Here is a 10,000-nt window from a genome sequence, read left to right as displayed (position 1 = left end):
GCCCACTCGGAGGCTGATATCTCAGGAAGGCCGAGGCCGATTTCCTCCGGGTATGGCTCGTTGCGTGCGGCAGGAGGAGGCGCAGCGTACGGTACCGAGCACTGGGAGGTGCGATGCTGCCCGCCGGAGTGACAGCGAAAGGCTGCGCACCGCTTTCCGCCTGCTAACTCGGCGTCCGTGAGACCGACCGACTTCGCTTTACCGCCGGAGCTAGAGTGGGGCAAGGGGCACGGTTGGGTACCGGAACGATCACGTTCGCACACCGGGAAGTCGAGTGCCGGGTCTCGAAACGGAGCCGGGTCGGCCCAATTTAAAACGGAGAATAGAGTGCTGCCCTCTGCGGGTGAAAACCTGGAAGTACGTTGGTTAATGATTTCCAGTTCACCCCGCTTGGTCAGGCCCACTCGGAGGCGGATAACTCCGGAACGCCGAGGCCGATTTCCTCCGGGTATGGCTCGTTGCGTGCGGCAGGAGGCGGCGCAGCGTACGGTACCGAGCACTCGGAGATGCGGTGCTGCCCGCCGGAGTGACAGCGAAAGGCTGCGCACCGCTTTCCGCCTGGTAACTCGGCGTCCGTGAGACCGACCGACTCCGCTTTAGCACCGGAGCTAGAGTGGGGCAAGGGGCACCGAAGGGTACCGGAACGATCACGTTCGCATACCGGGAAGTCGAGTGACGGGCCGCTGAAAGCGAGCAGGGTGCCACCGCTCGGGGCCCCGGTTTGTCCGTCCCACCCGGAGGCCCATATCTCCGGAAGGCACAGGCCGATTTCCTCCGGGTATGGCTCGTTGTGTGCGGCCGGACCAGGCGCAGCGGACGGTACCGAGCACTGGGAGGTGCGATGCTGCCCGCCGGAGTGACAGCGAAAGGCTGCGCACCGCTTTCCGCCTGCTAACTCGGCGTCCGTGAGACCGACCGACTCCGCTTTACCGCCGGAGCTAGAGTGGGGCAAGGGGCACGGTTGAGTACCGGAAGGATGACGTTCGCACACCGGGAAGTCGACTAGCGGGCCGCCGAAAGCGAGCTCGGGGCCCCGGTTTGTCCGTCCCACCCGGAGGCCCATATCTCCGGAAGGCACAGGCCGATTTCCACCGGGTATGGCTCGTTGTGTGCGGCCGGACCAGGCGCAGCGGACGGTACCGAGCACTCGGAGGTCGGGCGCTGCCCGCCGGAGGTACAGCGAAAGGCTGCAAACCACTTTCCGCCGCCTCCCTCCGCGGGCGTGAGACCGACGGTCGTCGGGTTTAGTTCCGCGGCTAGAGCAGGACGAGGGGCAGCGAACGGTACCGGAACGAACCCGGTCGCACACCGGGAAGTCGAGTGCCGGGTCTCGAAACGGAGCCGGGTCGGCCCAGTTTAAAACGGAGAAGAGAGTGCTGCCCTCTGCGGGTGAAAACATGGAAGTACGTTGGTTAATGATTTCCAGTTCACCCCGCTTGGTCAGGCCCACTCGGAGGCGGATAACTCCGGAACGCCGAGGCCGATTTCCTCCGGGTATGGCTCGTTGCGTGCGGCAGGAGGAGGCGCAGCGTTCGGTACCGAGCACTCGGAGGTGCGGTGCTGCCCGCCGGAGTGACAGCGAAAGGCTGCGCACCCCTTTCCGCCTGCTAACTCGGCGTCCGTGAGACCGACCGACTCCGCTTTAGCACCGGAGCTAGAGTGGGGCAAGGGGCACCGAAGGGTACCGGAACGATGACGTTCGCACACCGGGAAGTCGAGTGCCGGGCCGCCGAAAGCGAGCAGGGTGCCACCGCTCGGGGCCCCGGTTTGTCCGTCCCACCCGGAGGCCCATATCTCCGGAAGGCACAGGCCGATTTCCTCCGGGTATGGCTCGTTGTGTGCGGCCGGACCAGGCGCAGCGGACGGTACCGAGCACTCGGAGGTCGGGCGCTGCCCGCCGGAGGTACAGCGAAAGGCTGCAAACCACTTTCCGCCGCCTCCCTCCGCGGGCGTGAGACCGACGGTCGTCGGGTTTAGTTCCGCGGCTAGAGCAGGACGAGGGGCAGCGAACGGTACCGGAACGAACCCGGTCGCACACCGGGAAGTCGAGTGCCGGGTCTCGAAACGGAGCCGGGTCGGCCCAGTTTAAAACGGAGAAGAGAGTGCTGCCCTCTGCGGGTGAAAACATGGAAGTACGTTGGTTAATGATTTCCAGTTCACCCCGCTTGGTCAGGCCCACTCGGAGGCGGATAACTCCGGAACGCCGAGGCCGATTTCCTCCGGGTATGGCTCGTTGCGTGCGGCAGGAGGAGGCGCAGCGTTCGGTACCGAGCACTCGGAGGTGCGGTGCTGCCCGCCGGAGTGACAGCGAAAGGCTGCGCACCCCTTTCCGCCTGCTAACTCGGCGTCCGTGAGACCGACCGACTCCGCTTTAGCACCGGAGCTAGAGTGGGGCAAGGGGCACCGAAGGGTACCGGAACGATGACGTTCGCACACCGGGAAGTCGAGTGCCGGGCCGCCGAAAGCGAGCAGGGTGCCACCGCTCGGGGCCCCGGTTTGTCCGTCCCACCCGGAGGCCCATATCTCCGGAAGGCACAGGCCGATTTCCTCCGGGTATGGCTCGTTGCGTGCGGCCGGACCAGGCGCAGCGGACGGTACCGAGCACTCGGAGGTCGGGCGCTGCCCGCCGGAGGTACAGCGAAAGGCTGCAAACCACTTTCCGCCGCCTCCCTCCGCGGGCGTGAGACCGACGGTCGTCGGGTTTGTTTCCGCGGCTAGAGCAGGACGAGGGGCAGCGAACGGTACCGGAAGGAACCCGGTCGCACACCGGGAAGTCGACTAGCGGGCCGCCGAAAGCGAGCACGGGGCCCCGGTTTGTCCGTCCCACCCGGAGGCCCATATCTCTGGAAGGCACAGGCCGATTTCCACCGGGTATGGCTCGTTGTGTGCGGCAGGACCAGGCGCAGCGGACGGTACCGAGCACTCGGAGGTCGGGCGCTGCCCGCCGGAGGTACAGCGAAAGGCTGCAAACCACTTTCCGCCACCTCCCTCCGCGGGCGTGAGACCGACGGTCGTCGGGTTTGTCTCCGCGGCTAGAGCAGGACGAGGGGCAGCGAACGGTACCGGAACGAACCCGGTCGCACACCGGGAAGTCGACCAGCGGGCCGCCGAAAGCGTGCTCGGGTCCCCGGTTTGTCTGTCCCACCCGGAGGCTGATATCTGAGGAAGTCCGAGGCCGATTTCCTCCGGCTAACTCGGCGGGCAATGTGTCCCCCCCCCACCATCTTCGGCTGATTACCGTGGCTGGACCGGATCAAGGAGCAACGGAACCGTGCCAGAACGACGTCGGTCGGACGGCGTGAACTGATAGTGCCGAGGCCGGAAACCGAGCCGGAAATGTGCACCGATTTATTGGTCCCACTCGCAGGCCCATATCTCCGGAAGGCCGAGGCCGATTTCCTCCGGGTATGGTTCGCTGCGTGCAGCCGGAAGGGGAGCAGCGGACGGCACTGAGCAGCCGGAGGTGCGGCGCTGCCCGCCGGAGCTGCAAGCGAAAGGCTGCGCACCGCTTTCCGCTGGCTAACTCGGCGGCCGTCAGGCCGACCGACTCCGCTTCAGCACGGGAGCTGGAGTCGGGCAAGGGGCACCGAAGGGTACCGGAAGGATCACGTTCGGACACCGGGAAGTCGAGTGCCGGGCCGCCGAAAGCGAGCTCGGGGCCCCGGTTTGTCCGTCCCACCCGGAGGCCCATATCTCGAGAAGGCACAGGCCGATTTCCTCCGGGTTTGGCTCGCTGCGTGCGGCCGGACGAGGCGCAGCGAACGGTACCGAGCACTCGGAGGTGCGGCGCTGCCCGCCGGAGGTACAGCGAAAGGCTGCAAACCGCTTTCCGCCTCCTCTCCCCTCGGGCGTGAGACCGACGGTCGTCTGGTTTGCTTCCGCGGCAAGAGCAGGACGAGGGGCACCGAGCGGTACCAGAACGAACCCGGTCGCACACCGGGATGTCGAGTGCCCGGCCCAAACCCGCTACCCCCCCCCCACCCGAAAGCGAGCCACGGTTTGTGGATTAAAAGTGAAGCGGCAAAGATTTGTAAAACAGCGTGAAATGATGAACCAGAAGCCCAAAGTAATGGTGGGAATAAAAGTTCCGAAATGTGAAATGGTGAACCAGAAGTTGTGTGAACTGTTTAACCCAAAGTGGCAAAAATGGATTAAAAGGGGTGAAATGATCGACCGCAAAGCAGGGCAAGCATTAAACAAAAGCAGCAGCATTTTTTAAAAAGGGACAAATGGTTTACCAGAATCCCAAAAGAATGCTCAGAGACTTAAGTGCCAAAGGGGAAATGGTTAACCAGTAGCTGGGTGAACTGTTTAACCAAAAGTGGGAAAAAGGATTAAAAGGGGTGAAATGATTAACCAGAAGGCGAAAGCAATGTGCCGCGTCAAAGTCCTAAAGGGGAAAAGGTTGACCATAAAGCAGGGAAATGATTAAACCAAAGCAGAAAAATTCAGTAAAAAGGGGCAAATGGTTAACCAGAAGTTGGGTGAACTGCTTAACCAAAAGTGGGAAAGAGGATTAAAAGGGGAGAAATGTTGAACCAGATGTCGAAAACAATGCGCGGCGATGAAGTCTGAAAGAGGAAAAGGTTGACCGCAAAGCAGGGAAAGGATTAAACAGAAGCAGCAATATCTTTTAAAAAGGGACAAATGGTGAACCAGAATCCCAAAAGAATGCTCAGAGACTTAAGTCCCAAAGGGGCAAATGGTTAACCAGAAGCTGGGTGAACTGTTTAACCAAAAGTGGGAAAAAGGATTAAAAGGGGTGAAATGATTAACCAGAAGGCGAAAGCAAAGTGCGGCGGCGAAGTCCTAAAGGAGAAAAGGTTGACCAGAAAGCAGGGAAACGATTAAACAAAAGCGGCAACATTTTTTAAAAAGTGGCAAATGGTTAACCAGAATCCCAAAATAATGCTCAGAGACTTAAGTCCCAAAGGGGCAAATGGTTAACCAGAAGCTGGGTGAACTGTTTAACCAAAAGTGGGAAAAAGGATTAAAATGTTGTGAAATGATTAACCAGAAGGCGAAAGCAAAGTGCGGCGGCGAAGTCCTAAAGGGGAAAAGGTTGACCATAAAGCAGGGAAATGATTAAACAAAAGCAGAAAAATTCAGTAAGAAGGGGCAAATGGTTAACCAGAAGCTGGTTGAACTGCTTAACCAAAAGTGGCAAAAAGGATTGAAAGGGGAGAAATGTTTAACCGGATGTCGTAAACAAGGTGCGGCGATGAAGTCGGAAAGAGGAAAAGGTTGACCAGAAAGCAGGGAAAGCATTAAACAAAAGCAGCAACATTTTTTAAAAAGTGGCAAATGGTTAACCAGAATCCCAAAAGAATGCTCAGAGACTTAAGTCCCAAAGGGGAAATGGTGAACCAGAAGCTGGGTGAACTGGTGAACCAAAAGTGGGAAAAAGGATTAAAAGGGGAGAAATGTTTAACCAGAAGGCAAAAGCAAAGTGCGGCGGCGAAGTCCAAAAGGGGAAAAGGTTGACAAGAAAGCAGGGAAATGATTAAACCAAAGCGGAAAAATTCAGTAAAATGGGGCAAATGGTTAACCAGAAGCTGGGTGAAATGGTTAACCAAAAGTGGCAAAAAAAGATTTAAAGGGGAAAAATGATTAACCAGAAGTCGACAACAATGCGCGGCGATGAAGTCTGAAAGGGGAAAAGGTTGACCACATAGCAGGGAAACGATTAAACAAAAGCGGCAAAATTTTTAAAAAAGTGGCAAATGATTAACCAGAATCCCAAAAGAATGCTCAGGGACTAAGTCCCAAAGGGGAAATGGTTAACCAGAAGCTGGGGGAAATGGTTAACCAAAAGTTGCAAAAATGATTAAAAGGGGTGAAATGATCAACCAGAAGTCGAAAATTATGTGCGGCGGTGAAGTCTGAAAGAGGGAAAGGTTGACCAGAAAGCATTAAACAAAAGTGGCAACATTTTAAAAAAATTGGCAAATGGTTAACCAGAATCCCAAAAGAATGCTCAGAGACTAAGTCCCAAAGGGGAAATGGTTAACCAGAAGCTGGGGGAAATGGTTAACCAAAAGTTGCAAAAATGATTAAAAGGGGTGAAATGATTAACCAGGAGGCTAAAGCAATGTGCTGCGGTGAAGTCCTAAAGGGGAAAAGGTTGACCAGAAAGCAGGGAAAGCATTAAACAAAAGCGGCAACATTTTTTAAAAAGTGGCAAATGATTAACCAGAATCCCAAAAGAATGCTCAGAGACCAAGTCCCAAAGGGGAAATGGTTAACCAGAAGCTGGGGGAAATGGTTAACCAAAAGTTGCAAAAATGATTAAAAGGGGTGAAATGATTAACCAGGAGGCTGAAGCAATGTGCCGCGGTGAAGTCCTAAAGGGGAAAAGGTTGACCACAAAGCAGGGAAAGCATTAAACAAAAGCGGCAACATTTTTAAAAAAGTGGCAAATGATTAACCAGAATCCCAAAAGAATGCTCAGAGACTAAGTCCCAAAGGGGAAATGGTTAACCAGAAGCTGGGGGAAATGGTTAACCAAAAGTTGCAAAAATGATTAAAAGGGGTGAAATGATTAACCAGGAGGCTAAAGCAATGTGCCGCGGTGAAGTCTGAAAGAGGGAAAGGTTGACCAGAAAGCATTAAACAAAAGTGGCAACATTTTTAAAAAATTGGCAAATGATTAACCAGAATCCCAAAAGAATGCTCAGAGACTAAGTCCCAAAGGGGAAATGGTTAACCAGAAGCTGGGGGAAATGGTTAACCAAAAGTTGCAAAAATGATTAAAAGGGGTGAAATGATTAACCAGGAGGCTGAAGCAATGTGCCGCGGTGAAGTCTGAAAGAGGGAAAGGTTGACCAGAAAGCATTAAACAAAAGTGGCAACATTTTTAAAAAAGTGGCAAATGATTAACCAGAATCCCAAAAGAATGCTCAGAGACCAAGTCCCAAAGGGGAAATGGTTAACCAGAAGCTGGGGGAAATGGTTAACCAAAAGTTGCAAAAATGATTAAAAGGGGTGAAATGATTAACCAGGAGGCTGAAGCAATGTGCCGCGGTGAAGTCTGAAAGAGGGAAAGGTTGACCAGAAAGCATTAAACAAAAGTGGCAACATTTTTTAAAAATTGGCAAATGATTAACCAGAATCCCAAAAGAATGCTCAGAGACCAAGTCCCAAAGGGGAAATGGTTAACCAGAAGCTGGGGGAAATGGTTAACCAAAAGTTGCAAAAATGATTAAAAGGGGTGAAATGATTAACCAGGAGGCTGAAGCAATGTGCCGCGGTGAAGTCTGAAAGAGGGAAAGGTTGACCAGAAAGCATTAAACAAAAGTGGCAACATTTTTTAAAAATTGGCAAATGGTTAACCAGAATCCCAAAAGAATGCTCACAGACTAAGTCCCAAAGGGGAAATGGTTAACCAGAAGCTGGGTGAAATGGTTAACCAAAAGTTACAAAAATGATTAAAAGGGGTGAAATGATCAACCAGAAGTCGAAAACAATGTGCGGCGATGAAGTCCTAAGGTGGAAAAGTTACCCAGAAGGCAGGGAAATGATCAAACGAAAGCAGCCAAAAAATTATTAAAAGAGGGGAACTGATGAACCAAAAGATGAGAAACGGCCCGCAGAGACTAAGTCCAAAACGGGAACTGGTGAACCGGAAATGATTAACCAAAAACTAAGTCCGAAGAGGGAACTGGTAAACCAGAACTGAGTAACCAGATTTTTAAAATTAATTATAAATGGGGAAACGATTGAGCAAAAGGCGGAAATTAAGTCACAGGGACCAGGTCCGAAAGGGCAAGAGGTTACCCCGTAGGGGGCATTCGTCAACTCAATCTGAAAATTTTGGAGGCAAATCTGACCAAAATGCGGAAATCGGACCACACCGCGAGGGGCGCCATTCGACGGGGCAGGGGTAGACGCGTCGAACGGTGCCTGAAGGTCCCGGCTGCGACACGTGAGTCCGGAGATATGGCCAGTCAAAGTCTGATGGGAGGTACCGAAGCCGAAAAATCGAAACGCGTTTGCGGCGATTCGGTGTCAGAAAGTCGGTCACGAATTCAAATTCGTCCCGCTGATTCGCCAATTGCCAGCCGGTTCCGGGGGGATTGGCGGGGTACCTGCAGGATAGTAAGAGGTGGCATGTCGAGACTTAGCCTGTTTACCAGACTTGTGTCCAGCGCCTCCAGGTCTGCAGAGACCGACCCGGGCTGCCGCCCAACCGACTTTTAAGCCTTTTGGGAGTGGGAATTTTTCCCATTTTTCCCCATTTTTCGGGTTTTTTGGTCGGGCTTGAAAACGGCGGCCCCGAGGCCTCCCGGGGCTGGCGGGCTTCGGCTCCCTTGCGAGAGGGTCCGAATTCCACCCGTTTAAGCCCAGAAAGGAGTTCGGAAGTCAGTCGGTCGAGGGAACCCCTTCGGAAGTCCGACGGGGATGGATTCGGCCGGCGTTTCGGATCTCCGGTCAGAGGATTCCCCCCCTGGGCGGGGGGGTGCGAGTAGCTGCCGGCAAACGGTCCCTTGCACTTGTGGCACAAAAAGTCCGAGCACAGGTTAATGAGTTGGCCGCGGAAGCCCCTATGCCGAAATGAGAAAGCCCCCGTTGCGGGGATTTAGTGACGCATCTGCGGCCGGAGGTGGGAGGCCGTCCTGCCGAATTGACACTTGTCATTCGGGCACCTAGGGATTGGTCGGGTACCCGGAGATTTTCGAGAACACGATTTTCAGAGCTTTCTCTGACAGCCCAGGTGCACTTTAAGAGTGCCTGAAAAAGTGACACTTGGCAAAAGGCTCTCAATTTCAAAGCGGAGACCTTTACAAGAGCACTCGGAAGTCACCTGTCAGCATTTAAAGCTACATCAGGCGGCAATTTTCGAACTCTTTGTCAGTCTGAAATCGTGTTGAGCCTCGACAGCGTCGGGCTCAGGCAGGAGGAGCTTGCCAGCAGAGAGAGGCTCACCATGGATTGCTGGTGGATGCTTTTCGAAAACATATACACATTATATTATATTATAATAATATAAAGAAAAAAAAGAGTTTCTCAAAATCTCTGTGACACTTTGCAGATTTTTTTGAAAGCCAATAAAGAGAACTCTTTAACTTGAAAGTCACCTGTGCCGGCATAGCGATGACTTTTAAAACAGGTTGACACTTTCGAGCCGCGGCGGCTCTGAATCACCCCAGACACCAAGTGTGTTTGTGGGCAAGGCACCGCGGCCGGTGGGCTGCTTTTATAATAACGGGCACGCAGACTTTTTGAGAGGAATCGGTACTCTCTTCCGATCGATTTGGCGACTCGCGTCCGACATGGGAGGGCCCGAGCGGTCCAGCCAAGGCTGGTGTTCAGGCTCGTCAGGTTCCTCTCTCTGTCCCAAGTGGCAGACGGACAGTTTTAAAAGTCAGTGGGTTTTGTCGGCACGACTCTCCTGTTCACCCGCTGGCGTATTGCTCTCTTGTGAGGCCGAGAAGTCCACCTGTGTTGTCTAACAGAGGTCCGATTCAAGCTCCAGAGCCCGGGTGTCTGCCGTCTCGAGTGGAGCGGGAATGTGCACAGCAAGTCCCGTTCTGGTAGCTGAACACGAGATTTCTCTAGCAACTGAGCACCAAAACACGTCACCCTTTTAGAGCTGGAGGGCTGAGTGTGTGCATGTATCTTGAACGCTATGGTTTGCAAACTCCAGTCGGACCTGGCACACCAACCTCTCCCCTGTCACGGGCAGGGGGGGGAAGGCCATGTGTGCCCAGCAGACACGACGAAGGCGGCTAGAAAGGGTCACTGTAGCTTAACCACCCAAGCGTGTCCGTGACCTTAACGGTCTGTGCCTGGCAAAAGGTGGGCTCCTTTCGACTTTTGTTTGTTGCTGGCTGTCTGTCATGCATTACCGCTTGCAAGCCCAGGTTGGAACCGGCGCCAACCTCCCTCGTCATGGTGGGGGGAGGCCATGTGCCCAGCCCGACGGTGGCTGCAAAGGCCCATTGTAGCTTTACCCCAAGCGTGTACATGACTTCGTATCGGCCGTCCCCGTCGGCTCAGC

This window comes from Heptranchias perlo, unplaced genomic scaffold (genome assembly GCF_035084215.1).
Source record: "Heptranchias perlo isolate sHepPer1 unplaced genomic scaffold, sHepPer1.hap1 HAP1_SCAFFOLD_1285, whole genome shotgun sequence".
Taxonomy (NCBI): Eukaryota; Metazoa; Chordata; class Chondrichthyes; order Hexanchiformes; family Hexanchidae; genus Heptranchias; species Heptranchias perlo.
Note: the sequence above shows the minus strand (reverse complement) of the source record.